Here is a 23312-nt window from a genome sequence, read left to right as displayed (position 1 = left end):
AGATAAGTCTTAGTGCTGTGTTTTGAACAGTTTGTAGTTGTTTTATTATGGTTGTGGGGCAGGGGAGATAGAGTATGTTGCAGTAGTCTAGAAGATCCAGGACTAGGGATTGGACCAAGAGCTGGAATTGTGTTCTGTCAATGAATTTTCAAACTTGCCTTAAGTTTCTTATGACCCCCAAATGTTTTTTGTATTGTTTGTTGAGTTGTGGTTGCACGGAACAGCATCTGTCAATTGTCATTCCTAGAAGTTTTAGAGTGGGTTGTATAGGGTATGTGATTGAGTTTATTACTAGATTTGTTAGAGTTGGGGATTTATTATTTTCGAGGAGAATGAATTTTGTCTTGTCTGGGTTCAGTTTCAGTTTGTGATTATTCATGCATGTTGCAACTGTTTCAAGTGTCTTGTGTAGTGTGTCTGTCATGGAGGACGTTGGTTGGTCAAAAGATGATCAATTCTATACCGTTATCCCAGGGGAGCTCTGAACAGTTTACATGAATTTATTCAGGTACTTAAGCATTTTTTCCCTGTCTGTCCTGGCGGGCTCACAATCTATCTAATGTACCTGGGGCAATGATCATGTGAAGCAGATCTCAAGTTGCATGAGGGTTGATATAATATGAAGACTTGCTACCGATATCTTTGGAGCATTGTTATTAACTATTTTAAAAACCAGCAACATGATCTTATAAGAAATCAGAAATGTTATGTTAATCAGGTTTGATATTCCGTCTTTACCTATTCAGTTCAAGGTCGGATTGCATTACAAGAGATTGGGTCAGTTGCCTAGGAAGTTACAATGTTACAATGGACAGTTTGACATTGACATTCAATATGGTTGCTAGTTTTGGTAGATCAGTACAACTATTAATTCAATTAGGTCATAGCTACAAATACATAGTTTCAAGTACAGGTAGGTCATCGTTGGCTCTTTGTTTTACCCAGGAGTTACATTAGACAGTTTAGAAATGGGTTTTACAACTGTCATTCAGTTACTTCAGGGTTGGCTTCCTGTCTTGGTAGATAAATGCTGAAGAACAACAATTTTGTAACTTTTTCCCTCCTTTTTCCTTTCCACATGTGCCCGAGTATGTTTGTTTTGTCAGTTTGTTTTTCCCCTTTTTTAAAAACTGTACAATTTATATTTTATTGTTAATCGCTTAGTATGTAATAAGCGATGCATCAAACCTGATTAAACTTGAAACTTGAAACTTTTAAACGTTTCCTGAACCTGAGATAGTAGTCACAAGATCGTAGTGTAAATGGTACTTGGTTCCAACATTTTGCTAATTGATATTGGATGAATAAAGTAATTTGCCTGGTAGACTTTATATTGTTGCATGCTGGGAATTTTAAGTGGAAAAGATTTCTGGTGGAATATCTATTGGAGGCACCCTGGAGTAGTGTGGCCAACTCGGTTAGGCATTTGGGGACATTCCCTCTTAGGATCTTAAAGGCAGTGATACCTAAGTTAAACTTGATCCTTCCTGTTATGGGCAACCAATGCAGTTTCATATATTATAATAATAATAATAATAACTTTATTTTTATATACCGCCAGCTATCTTGCGACTTCTAGGCGGTTTACAATAAAAGAAACTGTGAATACAATGAAGGAAAATGTAAATACAATAAAGAGAAACTTTACGTACAATGAATTAAAGAATCTAGCAGTATACATCTCGTACAATGGATTAAAGAGTATAGCAGTATACATTTGATAATATTAATAATGTTAGTAACCGTTTGTGTGTTGCAAGGCCAGGAAGTGCCAAGCTGTTTGCATAGAGGTAGAAATGTTCCGTAAATTGAATGGAGTGTTCATAGTTAGTGGTTAGGGGTTGGGGTTAGCAGTTTGTAAGATCAGGTATGTGATGATGATACGAGGGGGGTTGATGTTCCGGTTCGTTGCCTAGGTATTTCAAGAATAGGTAAGTTTTTAGGTGTTTCCTGAATTCTTCATAGTTGTTTGTTTGTGCAATTAGTTTTTCTAGCTATAGATGTTCTGATTTCCATAACCAGTATATGAGTCTCACCGTTGCATTTTGAGCTAGTTGAAGATGCAATAGTAATGTTTAGATCAATTGGAACCCAATGCAGTTTCATTAGAACAGGAAAAATATGATCAAATTTATAATTCATGGAGCGCATTTCCATTAATAACCATTAACTACGTACTTTGGATTATAAGGTGCCAACCTTTTCTGCCAAGGTCTGGGAATGAGCATTACTGAATAGTCCTCTTTTCAAGCATTCTGACTTGGCCACTATCTCAGACAAGATGTTAAGTCGGATGTACCCATGGTGCTATTTTTATAAATTCTTATACTGTATTTAATACAATTCCATGACATATATACAAGCAGTGGAAGATTCACACATCTTAGCTATTCAGTTGTACACTGTTATTTTTTTCTTTTTCTCCACTGTTCAAAAAAGACTTCAGAAATAATCACACAAAAACATTAAATCTTAATGATTTATGACAGTCCTGGGGCTTTCACGGTTACATTTTTGGATTATTTGCATTTCCCTGCATGCTATCAAAAACAATTCACCCCTGCTGGGTCTTGGGGGAAAATAACAGCTCATTACAATTGTTTGCAAAAGTCAATCATTCCCAATTTCCATAAATCAAGCAACTTTTTACAATGCTTTTTATTTTAATGTTAATTCGTATGGATAACAGATTCTTCTTCCTTTGTTATAGTCAGGGTTCTAAATGGCAAAGCTTTGTTCCAGCAGTTATAAATAACACTAATCCCTCCACCCCCACCCCTTTTTACAAAATGGTAGCACAGTTTTTATCACTGGCCAGGGAGGTAACAGCTTCGACGCTCATAGGAATTTTAGGAGCATCAGAGCTGTTACCACTGCGGCTGGCGCTAAAAACCATGCTACAGTTTTGTAAAAGAGGGGAGAGGGGTAAATTCTCATTAACCATTTTATAACATAAAGAAGTTGATGTACACATCTTCTCTATGAATCAAAATGTAAAGGCAATTCCCAGTGTAATTATGGTTGTAGAAACCAAAATATGAACCATGGAGAGAACAAGTTTCAGTATTGCTTTTATGTGATGGCACAGGAGTTACAGGGCCAGCCCAGCTATTAGACAGTCTAGGCATATGCCTAGAGCAGCACAATTTGGTGGGAGTCACTGATTTGGCTGTCAGAGTAGTTTTTTTTGAGCCGCATCGACAGGATCATCAACAGCGTAGAAGAGGAAGATATGGCGGTAGTGATCCATGTGGGGACAAACAACGTGAGCAACAGGAACTACAGCAGGGAAGGACTGAAGGACAAGTTCCAGATGCTAGGAGGGAAACTGAAGACCAGAATGCAGAGGGTAGCGTTCTCGGAGATCCTGCCGGTACCCAGGGCCGATGAGAAGAGGCAGACGGAGCTGCAAGCAGTCAACACATAATAGTAATAATAATAATAACTTTATTTTTCTATACCGCCATAGTCAAAGTGACTTCTAGGCGGTTTACATAGAAAGAAGGCTGGACAATCAGCGAATTGCAGATTGCAAGAAGGATGTTGCATAATAAATTGGAGAAACATGGGGAAAGAAAACATGAAAGAAGAAAGATGTTACATAATACATTGGAGGTAAAGGGGAGGGAGTACCTGAGAGAGGTCATCTGATTAGGCGAGGAATTTGTCAAATAGAGCGGTTTTAATTGATTTTCGGAATGTGTTGTAGGTCTGTTCGGCTTTATTTATGTGGTTTCACAGTCAGGATTGCTGTCTATTTGCTTGAAACATGAAGGTCCTGTCGGATTTGTATTTGCAGCCTGTGAACTTTGGGTATGCGAAGATGTTTTTGTTTCTGATTGTTCGTGTGGGGTTGTGTAGAGTGAAGTGTGTTTGCATGTAGGAAGGTGCTAGGCCCCAGACTTGTTTGAAACAGATGCATGCAAATTTGAACAGTATTCACACCTCCATTGGTAGCCAGTGCAATTTTTTGTAATAAGGGCTAATGTGATCTCAGTCCGAAGATCAAGCGAACTGCAGTGTTTTGCACTAATCTTAATTTTGTACAGTTTTTTTTTTTTTGGATACCCAGGTAGGCGATGTTGCAGTAATCTAGGGTAGATAGGATCAGCGACTGCACCAGTAATCTAAAGGATGTTGTGTCAAAGTATTTTTTGATAGTCCTTAGCTTCCACTGCGTGTAAAAGCATTTCTTCACCAGTAGGTTTGTGTGGTCAGCCGTGGTTAAGTAAGTATCTAGAGTGATGCCCAGTATTTTTATGGTTTTGGAGATTGGATATTCATGGCCGTTTATTTTTAATGATGTTTTTGTTATTTTGTCATTGGGGGCTTGCCAAAAAGACTTTTGTTTTCTCTGTGTTTAGTTTTAGTTTGAAGCTGGTGGTCCATTTTTTCGATTTCTATCATTGTGTGTGAGAGGTTATCTATAGTTTCATTTGTGATATCATTTAAGGGGAGTAGGATGGATATATCGTCTGCGTATATATAGTGTTTTAAGTTTAATTTTTGTAGGATGCGAGGTAGATGTTGAATAATGTGGGTGATAGAGGGGAGCCTTGGGGCACCCCTGATGGGTTTTTCCATGGATTGGAATAATTTCCGTTGCTGGTTACTCGATAGGATCTGTTAGGAATTCTTGGAACCATTCCATTACCTTGCCTGAGATTCCTATTGCGTCAAGGCACAGTAGCATGATTTTGTGGTCTACTAGGTCGAACGCACTGCTAAGGTCAAGTTGCAGTATCAATGCGCTTTTGCCTTTGCTGAAAAGATCATAGAGGTGGTTTAGTATGGAAGCTATGACGGTTTCTGTGCTGTATCCTTTCCTGAAGCCTGATTGGTGTTCACTGAGGGTGTTAAATTTGTCTAGATAGTCTGTTAGTTGTAGGTTGACCAATCCTTCCTGTAGCTTTGTGAAAAGGGGAATGCTAGCTATGGGTCTGTAATTAGATGTTAGTGCTGTTGAGGTTTTTTGATCTTTGGGGATAGGAGTAATCAGTATGTGTCCCATATCTTTGTTCAATGTTCCGTTTGCAAGGGCAGTTAACCATGTGAATAGTTACATTTTGAAGTCAGGGGGGGCAACTGTCATGATTTTAGGGGAGCATTCATCGAGTAGGAAGTTAGATTTGGTGTAGTTGTTGAATAAACTTAGGAACTGGTGCCAGTTAGGGAATTCGAAGTGGTCCCAATTCATGTCTGCTCTGGGATCCTGATCATGGGGTTCAAGGTATTGAAGTGTATTGGTTGTGGGTGTGGGTAGAGTAGTTCTTAGGTCCGTGATTTTATTTTTTAAAAAAGTTAGCTAGGGTTTGAGCGGATGGGGTTCTCTCATTGTCCTTTTTCAGGATTTGTGTTGTGTCTGTTAACGTTTTTACTAGTTTGAATAATTCTTTACTGTTTATTTTTGTTGAACCAATTTTTTGTGCGTAGTGCTTTGTTCATTTTTCTTTGATCAGATTTTTGTATATTCTCTTTTTTTGTTTCCAGTTTGTCTTGTCTATTTCTTTGTTTGTTTTTTGTCAGATTCTTTCCAATTTTCTTACTTCCCGTTTGTTGGTTAGTAGTTCTGAGTGGAACCATTCATTTAGTGGTCTATCTTTTCTTTTTGTATGTGTGGTATGGGGCTATTTGGTCTAAAAAGTCTTTACTGAACTTTTTCCATCTTGTTGGGAATTCCTGTATTTCGTTGGTTGTGGGATGTAGCTCATAGTGAGCCCAGAATTCTGTTGGGTTTATGGTACCTCGACTGGTTATTGTGTTTGTTTGTTTTTATTTTGTATTTCAGTTGTGAACTCTTTTTTTGCCAATGTAGGTTGAAATTGCCAATATAGTGGTCTGACCAGATGCATTTTTTCCAGGTTCCTGTGTAGTATTGTATTTTTGGATTTCTTTTTGAGAGAAAGTAACTATGTCTCATGGATCAGGCGCTGGTGTGAGGAAGAAGGATTCCACTTTGTGCACAACTGGACAACATTCTGGGGGAAGAGCAAGCTATTCAGGAAGGATGGACTCCATCTCAGCGGAGATGGAACAAGGCTACTTGCAAGCAATATCAAGAGAGAAATTGAGCAGTTTTAAAACTATGAAGAAGGGGAAAGCCGACAGTCAACCAAGAGTCGATGGTTCGGAAACTGGTATACCCAGAGGATACCATGCAGGAAGACAGCGGGGAAGACTCACCGAATCATAGGCAAGATAGAAATCCTGACGGATTGAAAAGGACAAGAGAGGGAAGAATTTTCAAGAAAGTAACAGGCTGCAAACTCAAGTATATGCACACAAATGCAAGAAGCCTAAGAAACAAGATGGGGGTATTAGAAGCTATGGCACAAAAAGATAACCTTGACATCATCAGCATCACGGAAACATGGTGGAACGAGGAAAATGCCTGGGACACTGTGCTACTGGGATACAAGCTATACCGCAGAGAAAGAGTAGGTCAAAAAGGTGGGGATATTGCCCTATACATCAAAGAAGGAATTGAGTCTACCAAAGAAGACATGCTGGAAACGAAAAATAAGGTAGAGTCTCTATGGGCCAAAATTCCAGGAACAAAAGGAATGGAAACGAAGATTGACATCTACTACCAACCCCCAGGGCAGTCCGAAGAAATTGATGGAAAGATGATGGATGAGATTAAATGCAACTGCAAGGGAGGCAACACAGTTATCATGGGTGACTTCAATTATCCGAGGATAGACTGGAACCTAGGCACCTCCGGCTGCGGTAGGGAGACCAAGTTCCTGGATGCTGTAGGCGATTGCTTCCTGGAACAACTTGTCAAGGAAAATATGAGAGGAAATGCAATTCTGGACTTAATTCTAAATGGACTACGAGGACCGGTGCAAGGTGTAGAAGTAGAAGGGATGCTGGGAAGCAGTGATCCCAATATGATCTGCTTCGACCTGGATACAGGGGCAAAACATCGATCCAGAACGTTGGCCATGGCACTGAACTTCCGAAAAGGGAATTACGAAGGGATGAGACTCATGGTGGGGAAGAGGATTAAGAAGAGGATAAGCACTGTAAAAAAGCTAGCGAAAGCCTGGTCCCTTTTTAAGGACACGGTCACCGAGGCGCAAAATCTATATGTACCGCATATCACCAAGGGATCCAAGAGGAAAAAGAACACGGAACCAGTGGGCTCACTGGAGAGGTGAAGGAAGTGATCAGAGACAAGAAGTCTTCATTTAAGGAATGGAAAAGGTCAAAAACTGGAAAAAGCACAAACAATATCAAAGCAGGTGCCACAAGATGGTAAGAAGCGCCAAAACAGACTATGAGGAAAAAATAGCCAAGGAGGAGAAAAACTTCAAACCATTCTTTCGATATATTAAGGCAGGGGTGTCAAAGTCCCTCCTCGAGGGCCGGAATCCAGTCGGGTTTTCTGGATTTCCCCAATGAATATGCCTTGAAAGCAGTGCATGCAAATAGATCTCATGCAGATTAATTGGGGAAATCCTGAAAACCCGACTGGATTCTGGCCCTCGAGGACCGACTTTGACACCTGTGTATTAAGGGGAAACAACCTGCGAAGGAAATGGTGGGGCCGTTGGATGACCATGGGATAAAGGTTTCAAGTTTATTTGTTCTTAATGAATTGCCTATTTAAATTACTAAGCGATGTACAACATAATAAAATATACAGATAAAATATTAGTGTTAACATACAGAATGACTTTTGTTATGGGTTAAAAATTAACATACAAAATGCATACATACAAAATAACTTTTGTTATGGGTTAAAACTAACAAGAATTGTGTGGGTAGGTGGGGAGAAAGTTACAATGTTTGGATAGAAGAGAAAGAAAAACATAAAAGGAAAGAACAAAAAAGGGAGGGGTAATTTTAGCTATTTAAGTGAAAATCGATAATTGGTATGCTAAGAATCGTAAGCATCTTTAAAGAGAAATGTTTTTAAGGTTTTTTTAAATAAGTTTAAATCTTTTAATTCTCTAATATATTGGGGTAAAAGATTCCACGATTGGGGGGCCATAATTGAAAACATGTTGTGCCGTCTAATTCCTATAACTTTCATTGAGGGAACAGAAAGAAGATTGTGAGAAGTCGAACGGAGAGATCGTGTAGAGCTGTAAGGGATTAACCACCTGTTGATAAATAAAGGGAGTGTTAAATATCGACAAAGCCATCGCTGACAAACTGAACACATTTTTTGTGTCTGTATTTACCGAAGAGGACATACACAACAGGCTATACGCAGGAAATGAAGACGGGAAACTGACAGGGTTGACGGTCAGTCTAGAAGAAGTATGTAGGCAGATTGATAGGCTCAAAAATGATAAATCCCTGGGACCAGATGGCATCCATCTGAGGGTACTCACGGAACTGAAAGGGGCTATAGCTGAACTGCTTCAACTAATAGCCAATCTGTCGATCAAATCGGGAAGAATTCCGGAAGACAGGAAAGTGGCGAATGTCATGCTGATCTTCATGAAAGGTTCGAGGGGAGATCTGGGAAACTACAGACTGGTACCAGGAAAGATGGTACAGGTGCTGATAAAGGAGCGCATCACTGATTACCTTGACGGACACAATCTGATGAGGACCAGCCAGCACAGCTTCAGCAAGGGGAGATCATGCTTGACGAACTTGTTGCGCTTTTTTGAGGGAGTAAACAGGCAGATAGACAAGAGGAAGCCAGTCGACATTGTATACCTGGATTTTCAGAAGGCGCTGAACAAGGTCCCAACATGAACGACTACTTCGAAAAATTGTGAGCCGTGGAATCGAGGGTGAAATACTCATGTGGATTAAAAACTGGTTGGCAGATAGGAAACGGAGAATGGGGGTAAATGGACAATACTCAGACTGGAAAAGCATCACGAGTGGAGTACTGCAGGATTTGGTGCTTGGACCCGTGCTCTTCAACATATTTATAAATGACCTGGGAATTGGTACTATGAGTGAGGTGATTAAATTTGCAGACGATACGAAGTTATTCAGAGTAGTGAAGATGCAGGAGGATTGTGAAGATCTGCAACGTGACATAAAAACGCTCGAGAAATGGGCTGCGACATGGCAAATGAGGTCCCTAAGTTCCTTCAGTACCCTCAGAATGTACACCGTCTGGCTCCATTGCTTTGTCCACCTTCAGCTTAGCTATCTCCTTATGAACATAATCCTCTGAAAATCACTCTACCACTATTTCCATTTGGCTTCTTAGTCTTATTTACCATCTTAGTCTTATTTAGCATCCATTTTATAATACAGTCTGTTCTCATTCTTCGTGTGTTCCCAATGTGCTATTTTGCTTATCTGCAGTCGAATCATTTGCGAGCCGCTGTGTTTGTGTATTTGCGAACTGGCTCTTAAAAAACTAGCTTTCTTTGCTTTCACTTTTACCTCGCAATCAGACATTTCTTCCAGATATGACTTCCAAACATCTGGAGTGTGAGTTACAGGTACTCCACATGTTGTCCCATTCAGGAACCTAACTCTATTTTCCCAATAGAAACTATTGTCCACTTTCCACGATTTTGAGGCACAACGTGTACTGCTAGGACCTAACCTCTATTTTCCCATTGACTCAGCATTTCATTTTTCATGATTTTGCATTTTGCGATCATTTTCAGGCACCATACTAACACAAAAAAATGAGAACAGACTGTAGTTCCTTGCATCCTGTTAACTTTTTTGGCTGCCGCTGCATATTGGGCGGAATGATTCAGTGCATTGTGTATGATGACACCTATGAACATAAGAACATAAGAATTTGCCTCCGCTGGGTCAGACCAAGAGTCTATCGAGCCCAGCGGTCCACTCCCGCGGCGGCCTATCAGGTCCATGACCTGTAGAGTGATCTTTTGTCTAACCCATTGATTCCTACTCCCTTATATCCTGAAAAACCCCTTTTTTTCCCTTTTATCTATGCCCTTTTTTGCTCCTGTGTCCTCCTTTATCTGTAGCCTTCAATCCCCTTATCCTTCAGGAATTTATCTAGTCCCTCTTTGAAACCCTTTAGTGTAGTCTGTCCTATTACATCTTCCGAAAGTGCATTTCAGGTATCCACCACCCTCTGAGTGAAGAAGGACTTTCTAGCATTGGTTCTAAACCTGTCCCCTTTCAATTTCTCCGAGTGCCCTCTTGTTTTTGTTGTTTCTAGTATGCTGAAGAACCTGTCCCTCTCCACCCTCTCTATGCCTTTCATAATCTTGTAAGTCTCTATCATGTCACCTCTGAGTCTTCGCTTTTCCAGGGCGAAGAGCCCCAGTTTCTCTAACCTTTCAGCATATGAAAGGTTCTCCATACCCTTAATCATTCGTGTTGCTCTCTTCTGAACCCTCTCAAGTATTGCCATATCCTTCTTAATATTGGACACAGTACTCCAGGTGCGGGCGCATCATCACCCGATACAGCGGCATGATGACTTCCTTCGTTTTTGTTGTAATACCCTTCTTGATAATACCCAACATTCTGTTTGCTTTCTTTGAGGCCGCCTAACATCTCATAACTATGATTTGGAGTATTTTTCCCGATGTGCATCACTTTGCATTTTTTCACATAGTAACATACATAGTAGATGACGGCAGATAAAGACCCGAATGGTCCATCCAGTCTGCCCAACCTGATTCAATTTAAATTTTTTAAATTTTTTCTCTTAGCTATTTCTGGGCAAGAATCCAAAGCTCTACCCGGTACTGTGCTTGGGTTCCTACTGCCAAAATCTCCGTTAAAACCTACTCCATCCCATCTAAACCCTCCCAGCCATTGAAGCCCTCTCCAGCCCATCCTCCCCCAAACGGCCATATACAGACTCAGACCATGCAAGTCTGCCCAGTACTGGCCTTAGTTCAATATTTAATATTATTTTCTGATTCTAGATCCTCTATGTTCATCTCAAGCTTCTTTGAACTCAATCACTGTTTTCCTCTCCACCACCTCTCTCAGGAGCGCATTCCAGGCATCCACCACCCTCTCCGTAAAGTAGAATTTCCTAACATTGCTCTTGAATCTACCACCCCTCAACCTCAAATTATGTCCTCTGGTTTTACCATTTTCCTTTCTCTGGAAAATATTTTGTTCTACTTTAATACCCTTCAAGTATTTGAACGTCTGAATCATATCTCCCCTGTCTCTCCTTTCCTCTAGGGTATATATATTCAGGGCTTCCAGTCTCTCCTCATACGTCTTCTGGCGCAAGCCTCCTATCATTTTCATCACCCTCCTCTGGTCTGTTTCAAGTCTTCTTACATCCTTTGCCAGATACATTCTCCAAAACTGAACACAATACTCCAAGTGGGGCCTTACCAAGCATCAACACCTTCTTCCTTCTACTGGCTACGCCTCTCTTTATACAGCCCAGCATCCTTCTGGCAGCAGCCACTGCCTTGTCACACTGTTTTTTCGCCTTTAAATCTTCGGACACTATCACCCCAAGGTACCTCTCTCCGTCCGTGCATATAAACTTCTCACCTCCCAGCATATACTGTCCTTCCGATTATTAATCCCCAAATGCGTTACTCTGCATTTCTTTGCATTGAATTTTAGTTGCCAGGCATTAGACCATTCCTCTAACTTTTGCAGATCCTTTCTCATATTTTCCACTCCCTCTTTGGTGTCTACTCTGTTACAAATCTTGGTATCATCTGCAAAAAGGCATACTTTTCCTTCTAACCCTTCAGCAATGTCACTCACAAACATATCGCACAGAATCGGCCCCAGCACCGAATCCTGAGGGACTCCACTACTCACCTTTCCTTCCTCTGAGGGACTTCCATTAACCACCACCCTCTGGCATCTGTCCATCATCTAGTTTCTAACCCAGTTCACCACTTTGGGTCCTAACATCAGCCCTTCAAGTTTGTTCAACAGCCTCCTACGAGGAACCGTATCAAATTCATCTACCATTTGAATGCCCAGCCTTCCAGTTTCCAAGGCCTTGCTGCAATTTTTCACAGCCTACATGTGTTTTAACAACTTTGGACAGTTTAGTGTCATCTCCAAATTTAATCACCTCACTTGTCATTCCAATCTCCATCTCATTTATAAATATGTTAAATTGTAACCTGCATTATAGGTTTACAGTGTACATCAGCTCTTATCTATTGCATGCTACTCTTGCAACTTCATGCACCCCATGTACATGACTTTGAACATTTTGACATTAAGGTTAACTGCCGAGTGACCAATTCTCAAGCTTTTAAGGTTTCTCATTCTGTGCTCTCTCTCAGGTGTGTCCATTCTATTGAAGATCTTTGTTTCATTCATGGAATTTCAAACTTTTCCCTCTATCTCCCCCTTTATATTAGTTACAAAGATATTGAACAAAGAAAGCACTAGAGCTAGTCCTTGAGGCACTTCACTAATCTCCAGAGAGAAAATTCTATTTGTCACTACCTTCTATCATAAATCATTCAGCCCTAGTAAGAATAACCTTTTCTCATGATGCATAATTGAAACATTCTGTCCCATAAGGATATAGCATAAGACTTTTATTTTAATGCTATTGATAACATTAGTACTCCTATTATGTTTGATTGTCTAGGCATGCCTAATACAAGGGAGTGCTGAGAAGTTCTCAGCCAAACCAAGAAGAGAATGACTTGGACATCGTTCAGTCAATGATTTGAAACAATGTCAAATGGAGATTTTTTTGTTTCTGTAAATTGGCACTTAACAAAATTAGATAGCACTCTTTTCTGCTGCAGTGGCAAAATAACATTCAGAATTTAGGAAGTTTCAGATGGATGCAATAAAAATGGTCTTTAAGAGCATGTGGGTCACTTTGGGCCGATTTTTTTTTTTTTTTTGGCCAATTTTAAAATAGATGCAGATTCTTTGCTAAGTAAAATCTGTCATACCGAAATCCGCCGAGCCACTAAACCGCAACCTTACAAAATCGCACAGAACAAAACAACGCGAGCACTCAGCTGCACGCCCGTTGGCACACTGATTCACAAAGCATTACGGCTAGACACCTCTAGCGGCGGAAGGGCATGCTACCGTATATCCAGTTTGTACACGCTGTTCACATTCCCCGATCTTTTGGGGAGCACCTCATATATTTTGAATGTCTTCAATTAAATCTCTGTCCACTTCTTCAGTCAGTGAAGGAGATCTGTATATCTCATCAATGCACAAGATGACAAAATAACGTTAGTAAGACTATAAAATGTTAATGTGAGATTAAAGGGGAAAAAAAAATACATGAATAATTAATTTGGAAGAAGTAGAAGAAAAAAAAAAAAAAAAGAAACTGATGGGAATTGTTCTAGTTCTGAAACTGGAATCAAGATATCAAAAACTATTTTAAGTCTATATTTAACCAGAGTCTTGTCTCATCGAACAGAAACCAGTGCAAATAATGTAGAGGCATAACTTTGACAAGGAAATGGAAATAGCCATGATTAGATCAATCCTATTAGAAGTTTAGACCCACAACAAACAATTCTGTGGATGGAGTACGCAATGTAGATTTACTTAGAAATCCACTGGAGGTCTTTCTCAAAATCTTTTGACAAGCTGATTAAAACGCAGGCCGAGCACATAGAGTGTTTATTTAAATAAAACAGAAGGAGTCCTCTTCCTTTGTCTTCCATTACATTCTCTGCTCCTTACGTTTACATTAAATTTAGCTGGCCGCTTTCACTAAATTCATTCTTAACGTGACGACGTCATTGTTCAGCTAAAACTTCAATATAGATGGATTTTTTTTTTTTTAAGAGAAAGTAACAAATAATGCAAAGACACAATTTATAGCTGCATTAGTATTTTGTATCTGCACTTTCTTTACAAATCATTCTCATTGATATTCGTCAAGATGTTAAGCATGTCATTTTAGAAGGGTGACAGAGTTAGAGGTCATTTGCACATGTGAAAGGCCAATTTACTTAGGTAAATGGGCAGACCTATGAGAAAAGCAATTCAACAATCATTGATGTATAAAGCATATCATAAGATAGACTGGGACTGTCCTTTCACATACAGTGACAGGAGCTTTTTCAACAGATGTCATTGCACACTCCCAAAAAGACTTGCCAATCAATATTTAGGCGCTGGGGATAGGGAATGGCAATTATAAAGGATGGAGAGTGTGGTACAGTGATTAAAGCTATAACCTCAGCACCCTGAGGTTGTGGGTTTGAACCCACACTGCTCCTTGTGACCCTGGGCAAGTCACTTAATCCCCCATTGGCCCCAGGTACATTAGATAGACTGTGAGCCCACCAGGACAGACAAGGAAAAATGCTTGAGTACCTGAATAAACTCATGTAAACTGTTCTGAACCCTCCTGAGAGAACAGTATAGAAAATTGAATAAATAAATAGTGTGAAAAGTTTCAGCCTCTGATAACCAGAGCTGGTATTGTGACATCATAATGCCTCATTCCACCAATGCCTAAGAGCCAACCTCATCAGTGATGTCACAACGGCTTCATTGTCCTATAATTGGCTCACATCTACTACATTTTGATTTCTAGAGTGGCGCAGTGGTTAAAGCTACAGCCTCAGCACTCTGAGGTTGTGGGTTCAAATCCACACTTCTCCTCGTTACTCTGGGCAAGTCACTTAATCCCCGCATTGTGCCAGGTAGATTAGATAGATTGTGAGCCCACAGGGAAAAGTGCTTGAGAACCTGAATAAATCAATGTAAAACCATTCTGAGCTCCCCTGGGAGAACGGTATAGGAAATTTGAATTTACAAATATATCGCTCTTCTCTCTGAAGGAGCATTTCTGAAAAACCACCTTTTATCTTCATGATTTGATCTATGACAACACAATAATCGAGTCAGATGCAGCATGTGTCTCTGAATGCCAGTGAGATACAAATTGCAGAACAATGTTTAATTATGCAGAGTTTAATCTTCCACACTGTTTTACCAGTGTAAATAAGACAGCCTAGACCAGTGGTCTCAAACTCAAACCCTTTGCAGGGCCACATTTTGGATTTGCAGGTACTTGGAGGGCCTCAGAAAAAATAGTTAATGTCCTATTAAAGAAATGACAATTTTGCATGAGGTAAAGCTCTTTATAGTTTATAAATCTTTCCTTTTGGCTAAGTCTTAATAATAATATTGTCATTTATAGCTAAAGAGACATATGATCAAGAATCTTTTTTTATTTTACTTTTGTGATTATGATAAACATACCGTGGGCCTCAAAATAGTACCTGTCGGGCCGCGGGTTTGAGACCACTGAGTTAAAGGATACGGTTAATCTGCTGGCTGGGTTGGAGGGCAGAGGGGAGAACGGGATAATCAAGCCATTGTGACATCACTAATGAGGTTGGCTCTTATTGGTGGAATGAGGCATTATGACATCACAATCTTGGCTCTGCTTCCCAAAGACAAACAGGATGTCATGGATACAGTTAAGGCAGTGGTCTCAGACTCAAACCCTTTTCAGGGCCACATTTTGGATTTGTAGGTACTTGGAGGGCCTCAGAAAAAAATAGTTAATGTCCTATTAAAGAAATGACAATTTTGCATGAGGTAAAGCTCTTTATAGTTTATAAATCTTTCCTTTTGGCTAAGTCTTAATAATAATATTGTCATTTATAGCTAAAGAGACATATATGATCAAGAAACTGTTTTATTTTACCTTTGTGATTAAGATAAACATACCGAGGGCCTCAAAATAGTAGCTGGCGGGCCGCATGTGGCCCCCGGGCCGCGAGTTTGAGACCACTGGCCTAGACACAATGGGGCAAGATAGCGCAAAGGGACAGATGAAAACTTTTTCACCAAAATGTCCCTGTGTCATTCTCTAATTCAGTGTAGCACCTGTGCACAGTAATATCCAGCAAATTTCCGGGTCTGTCCTGACTCCACCATCAGACCATTCTGACTCCTGCTGAACAGTGTTGCGGTTATCGGTGCCGTCGACTCGTGTTCGAGTCCTGGCGACTTGATGAGCCGCGTCAAGTTTTCGTGGCGTCATTCAGAAGCAGCTTGCCGGGCCTTTCTTCTGGGCAGTATGAATTTGAGGTTGTCGCCGCTGTCGCATCGAACGCGATCCTCCGCCTCCAACACTGCCCGGCCTGCTGCTGCCCGGACGGGTGGTACATCCGCTAGTCTGACATCTTCGCTGAAACCTGTGCGTCTCGGGAGTCTTTGCTGGTAGTGAGAAAAATGAGGGCACGGCTTTCAGCTTCTCGGATGCATGCAAGCCCCGGTGGCACGACAAGCTCATGTACCGTGACTGCAGTAGTCACTGCAAATGTTCAGTTGCACAATCTGGTCAAGTGTATCCGAACATTAGCAGTTTATTTATTTGTTTCATTTATATTCCATATATCCTACAATTCTATATGGATTACAAATTATTCGGGTACTCCAGCATGTTCCCCTATCTGTCCTTTCGGGCTCACACTCTATCTAATGTACCCTGGGGCACTAAAGGGCAAATTCTATAAGAAGCGCCCAACAGTTTGACGCCGATATAGGCACCGTTCAGCGCGATTCAAGTAAAATCGGGTGCAGTTTAGTGAATCGCGCTGAGCGGCACCTATTTGGGCCCCTATTTTGGAGGCGCCCAATAAATAGGCCAGCTCTAGGCACAACTAAAACGTAGGCGCCCGTGCTAACGCTTACGCACGCTTAAGAGCAGCGATTCTGTAACAAGGCGCCTAACACGAAGCCACGCCCATGCCTAACATGCATAGCGCCTATTTTTTTGAAGGCCGCCTTGTTACAAAATCGCTCTTTCTTGATTGGCGCCTAGGTTTCAGTTATTACTGATTGAAAAGATTAGGTGCCGGTTACCGAATTTGGGCCTAAGTAACTTACCCAGGGTCACAAGGTGCAGTGCAGGATTTGAACCCACAACCCCAAGGTGTCGAGGCTGTGGCTCTAACCACTGCACCACACAGTTGGAATGACTAGTATTATTTAAACAAGCAGAAATCTCTCCTGCCTGCTAAATCATTTTGACTATTGACCTCAGCAATATTATTGGATAATAACATTTCCAGGCTTTTGTACATACCGGTATTTACCAACCGCATTTATGCCTTTCTGATGATGAGGATTTCTTTAAACTCATTTTGCAGAGCAGGGAAGTACACAGACAGTGCAGTCATCCTGGAAACAGTGCTTATGACTTTGATTTATGATTCAGAGTAACACAAGCATCATACCAGATTTTATTTTATTTTTTTCAAATGGTCAGTCAGGTTTAGAAAAGAAAATTAAACTTCCACTGCTCCGTCTTTCTAAAATGCTCACTCATTTGCTACATTTGCTTGCATGAAAGCCTCTGGCCAAGAAAGCGGAATAAGGTGCCTCCATCTTTTGACGAAACAAAAGTCATGCTTATGTTTCTTCCTAAGATTGCAACATCTCCGGGACGTGTGATGTGTTCAGAACAACTGAAATTACAGTGAAAACAGATGTTTTTCAGATGTTTTGCCTGTTTCTTTTTCGTTCATTGTATGCTTTTATCAGGTGTAAAATTTTTCTATGCATGCAAAAATGACGGTAAGTATGTCTGACACAAAAGGAAAGAAGAAATTGCTTCTTCAACTTATGAATTATCTTTTTGTCCACACCGCTCAGCGTTTCTTTGGCATTTTGAATTTACCACCCCTTTTTCTTGGGTTCCTTGAAAAAGATTCTGAAACATGGTCCATGTCGGGACCTATTAACATACCTTTAAGATAAGTAGGATTTATTTATCCTTTATTGCCATTGAAAAATTTTGTTCAACATTTAAGAAGATCACTTCACTCTATCACTTAACAGTCATATACAGTGATGGGACGGTGGGTCCGGCTATAGGAGCTACGGCTCTTGGTCGTACTACACATATCTGAGTGTATGCTAAAGTGTATTTACTTTATAGTAATTTAAACTTCATTCAAATCTTTACTTGTGACCTTTATTCTGAGAAGTCTTTCCTTTTGTGTCACATATATTATTTTGATCTCTCAGATTTAAATATATTTTTTTGAGCAACTGTCCTCACCACCATTCACTCTTGACTTGGTAAGTATGTCTGGATATATGAATTCATAGATTTGCATTTTTAGGGCACAAAATGAAACTAAAGGGCCTCTTTATTAAACTGAAGCAATATGTTTAGTTACCATGACTTAACACGGGATTTTACTGTGCAGCGGCTGCATGTTTTAAAGAGACAACAGCTGAAGGACTGGAGGAATTATTATCAATCAAAACACTGAAGGATAAAGGCCTCAGATATCAGGCACACTTATGGAGTGAGTATAATAACATAGTAAATGACGGCAGATAAAGACCTGAACGGTCCATCCAGTCTGCCCATTAGTTATACTTATTAAAAATGCATGATTAAATTAATTTGTCTCTTTCGTGGAATTCCTCAAACCCTAATACCACCAGATCCTCCCACAAATTAAAACTATCCTTCCCCTCGCTAAAAGGCATTTCCCACAAAGGAAAGCTAGGGACCTCCCTCCCCTTCAAAATCACTGAGCTCTGGAACAGCCTTACCTCCCCTCTTCGGAGCTTGAGCTCTCTCCAAGTTTTCCGCAAGCATCTGAAAACCTGGCTTTTCTCAAAAAATGTAATTCTCTCTCCAAATTAGGAATCAAGGAAACTCTTTCATCTTGGCATCCCAAGTCCTCTAAATTTTCTTCACACTTCTACCTCTAACCTCTGTTTGTAGTTCCTTCCTATTTCTTCTACTGTAAACCACGCCAAGCTCTACGAAGGTGGAGATGATGCGGTATACAAACCTAAGGATTAGATTAAATTAGATTCTTTGATATTTCTAGGCTATAGACTGTAAAATACACCCAGAGAGTGGTAGAAAACTGGAACGCTCTTCCGGAGTCTGTCATAGGGGAGAACACTCTCCAGGGATTCAAGACAAAGTTAGACAAGTTCCTGCTGAACCGGAACGTACGCAGGTAGGGCTAGACTCAGTTAGAGCGCTGGTGTTTGACCATAGGGCCGCCGCGTGAGCAGACTGCTGGGCACGATGGACCACTGGTCTGACCCAGCAGCGGCAATTCTTATGTTCTTACTATCCTAGGTTCCAACTGCTTGAGTTGCCATCCAAGCTCACCTTAGCAAATCTAACCATCCCGTTTGCAGGATATCTACCGTAAAGTCTGGCCAGTCACATCCTCGTGTTCCAAGTTAGTGGCGTTCCCATTGATGCCCTCCCCAGTCCATCCTACAGCAAATCATCACATATGGGACACAGACCGTGCAAGCCTGTCCAGCACAAGCCTTAGCTCTTTAATTTACATTCTTCGCTTTTCTAATTAGAGATCTTCTATGTTTATTCCACAGCTCAATCTGACTCTTCTCCGAACTTTCCATCAAAGGCAGAAAAAAAAGACCTTCATTAGTAATATTTTACAGTCCAATGACAATATATCAGATATGCACAGCGCAGCGATCTATATAATAATGCAGCAAAAACCATAATTATAACCACAATCAGTAGAAAATCTAAAGATTGGTACAGCTGAAGATGCTTATCTGAATAAGAAAACAGCTTCAAGATCCCACGGCGTTGGCCATTGTTTCGCAGCTTGCTCTCGCCGCTGCTTCAAGGCACTGGATCAATCAGCGCTGAAAGCGCTCACTACTCAAAATGCGATGCATTCTCACTCTTTTATTTTTATTGCATGGCATTCATTAATATTCAGATTAATGTGCTGTAGATGCTCTTGGTTAATGCAGACGCTCTTAGGAGCAGTTTAGTCAGGCGTCACTAGGTGCCCTAATTGAGGCCACCTAACGTCACTTAAATAAAATCCAGTAGTCGAGCAGGCTTAAGATGGAGGATTGTACCAGTAGGCGAAAGGAAGCTGCGATGAAGAATTTTCTGATGGTTCTAAGTTTCCATAATGTCGAGAAGCCTTTTTTGATCAGTGACTCTGTGTGGATGTCTAGAGTGAGGTAACGGTCTAGCGTCACTCCCAGGATTTTTATGGAATCGACGATAGGGAAGACCTGTCCGTTCAGGGAAATGGAAGTATCTTTGATTTTGTCATTCGAGCTCACCAGGAAGAATTTGGTTTTTTTCAGCATTGAGTTTCAGTTTGAACTCGGTCATCCATGACTCAATTTGCTTTAATGTTGATGCTAGATGATTCTTCGTCTCGGGAGTCAGGTTTGTTAGAGGATGGACAATGGTGATGTCATCCGCGTAGATGTAAAATTTGATTTTTAATTTTTGCAGTAGGTTCGCCAATGAGGCAAGGTAGATGTTGAACAGGGTGGGGGATAGGGGGGAACCCTGTGGGATTCCACATGGGTTTACCCAGCTGGAGGATTGATTGTTATCACAATGGACTTGGTACGAGCGTTTAGTCAGGAAACCTTGGTAAAGGATGCCTATCTGAATGTGTACAATGAGTGCAAGTCAAGCTATGGCATCGAGCACCTTGATACACATTGTTATTCCCAAATATTAGACAGAGTTTAATAATAATAAAAAATAATGGTCAACATTTTTAAAGTGTTGATTGCTGTGAGCAAATTTGGCCTCCAGTATTCAGTGCCGGGCATAGTCTTGGTACCAGACCTGAGTATCCAGGATTTTTTTTTTGTCTGCTTATATTGAGTGTGGTATCCCGATAACCACATGGTCATGTTGGAGAGCTATAACTTCTCCAGCTCTGTCCCAAAACTACCTATTGCAGGGTCTTTTAGAAGTAGGACGATTCTGGATTTTCTACAAGGAGAACTGTTCTAGCAGTTGGTAACAGAACCCACGCAGGATGGGGCCATATTGGACTTAGTGCTTACAAATGTGTTTTCTGATGTTACAGTGTGTGATCATCTGGCATCCAATGATCACTGCATAATGTGGTTTAATATTAAGATAGATGTAGAGAGGGCTCATTCAAAAGTAAAAGTTCTAGACTTTGAGAAAACATCTGGAAGTAAGCAAAACTCAAAGCAGTTATTCTAAAGGCAACAAATTATTTTGTAAGGAAAGTAAGTAAAAGTAAGAGGTAAAGAAGGCCGCTTTGATTCTCAAAAGTAGAAGCTGAGAAGGTAAGGTTTACTTTCCTAAACTACAAAAGATCGCAGAAAGAGGAAGACAGGCAAAAATATCTAGAAAAGTTAAGAGAGGCTGGTTGTGTAGTCAGGAAAGCAAAGATGCAAATGGAAGAAAAAATAGCTGAAATGGTAAAATGGGGAGGCAAGACATTTTTTAGATATGTTAGTGATAGGAAGACGTGCAAAAGTGGCATTGTGAGACTCAAAGGTGAAAGGGAGATATATATAGAAGCGGATAAAGATAAGGCTGAATTGCTTAACAAATATTTGTGTTCTGTGTTCACAGCTGAAGCACTGGGAATGGGACTGCAGAAGACAAATGCAAATAAGGACGGAGGCATGGTAGAACCTGATCAATTTTAGAGGGCTGTGTTCATGAACAGCTAGCTAAACTAAAGGTAGACAAAGCAATGGGGCCAGATGGTGTACATCCGAGGGTATTGAAGGAACTTTAGGAAGTTCTGGCAGCTCTGCTGGCTTTATATTTATTTATTAAAAAAATTTATATACTGCATACAACTATGGGGTTTCCATATCACAAAGAAGAATAAAGGGGAACTGGAGCAAAAATCCACAAACACAACACTTATATCCTCCAGTTTAAACGCTGAAGCTAAAGCTCAAGGCTTAACTATTTTATGTCTAAAGCATACAGTTGAAACACATTTGCAGGGGAATTTGCCTCAGTAGCTACCAGGCAATCACTGCTCCAGGGCTATGAAGGAGAACCCAAATTTCTCATTGGTTAACCTTCAATATTCTATCATAGGCAACCCCTCTGTAGCAACTATAATGGTAAGGTAATTAAATATTAATCCAACAAAGTGCAAGCCACACTTATCGGTTGCTTCATGGCAGACAGGCTTGATAATGTGGTACAGGCACTAATGAAAACTTCCTCTCCAAACAGCCAACGTTTCATGATTACAAAATCATTTCTTCAGGGCTCTGCAGTTTACTAATGCTGAAAGTTAACCAATGAGGAATTTGGGTTCTCCTTCCCAGCTCTGGATCATTGACTGCCCGGTAGCTTCTGAGGCAAATTCCCCTGCAAATGTGTTCCAACTGTATGCTTTAGACATAAAATAGTTAAGCCTTGAGCTTTAGCTTCAGTGTTTAAACTGGAGGATATAGGTGTTGTGTCTGTGGTTTCCATATCATATACATAAAATCTTGTTTCCCTTCGATTATCACATATAACAGACATATCAAGACAACATCATTAATCATCCCTGTTATAATAGGGACAGAGCACAAATTCAATCAATTCAGAAGTACAAACAATGTTTCTAGAGAGTCAGGAGTCATACCGGAGGACAGGAGAAGGGTGGATGTGGTCCTTCTCCGCAAAAGTGGAAGGAACAACTAAGGAACTACAGGTAAGTCTGACTTCAGTGATAAGTAAATTAATGAAAACACTCTTTAAACAGAGAATAGCAAAGTTTCTCGATTCCAGCGGATTACAGGACTCGAGGCAACATGGATTCATTATTTATTTTTTTTTAAACTTTATTCATTTCAAATCTTAAATCAAGTACAATAATAGCATTTATCAATTGAACTTTCAAATACACTCGAAGTCTTATAATTAATCTTCATAATATAAAATATTGCCCCCTCCCCTTATTCATTTATGAAAATTATTTGTTTCAATTATAATCAAAAATACCCACCCCCCTCCCTCCCTTAGTGTCTTAAAATTTATTAATTAGAGGCAGGTCTTGTCAGCTAAATCTGATCAATTTCATTGACTGGATGACCAGGAAATTGGATAGAGGGAGTGCACTAGATGTGGTGTATTTAGATTTTAGCAAAGCCTTTGACAGTGTTCCACATAGACGTCTAATAAATAGAGTACCCTCGGTATGGATCCCAAAGTGACGAACTGGGAAGGAACTGATTGAGTGGAAGGTGACAGAGGGTAGTGGCGATGGCGATCTCTCTGAGGAAAGAGATGTTACCAGTGATGTGCCTCAAGGTTCAGTTCTTGGGTCTGTTCTTTTTAACATTTTTGTAAATGATAATGCTAAAGGGCTGACGGGTAAGGTTTGCCTCTTTTGGATGATATCAAAATCTGCAATAGAGCAGACACTGCTGATAGTGTGAATAACTTAAGGAAGGACCTAGTGAAGGTTGAAAACTGGCCTGAAATTTGGCAGCTATGATTTAACGCTAAGAAATGCAAAGTCATGCATTCAGGTTGCAAATACCTGAGGGAATGGTACAGTTTAGGGGCTGAAGAACTTTTGTGAATGAAAAAGGAGCAGGACTTGAGTGTGATAGTATGTGATGATCTTAAGCTGACCAAATAGGTTGAAAAAGTGATGGCAAAAGCTTGAAGGATA

The sequence above is a fragment of the Geotrypetes seraphini genome, chromosome 3, assembly GCF_902459505.1.
Source record: "Geotrypetes seraphini chromosome 3, aGeoSer1.1, whole genome shotgun sequence".
In the NCBI taxonomy this organism is placed as follows: domain Eukaryota; kingdom Metazoa; phylum Chordata; class Amphibia; order Gymnophiona; family Dermophiidae; genus Geotrypetes; species Geotrypetes seraphini.
The sequence above is the reverse complement of the archived record's forward strand: the minus strand, read 5'-3'. Positions refer to the sequence as shown.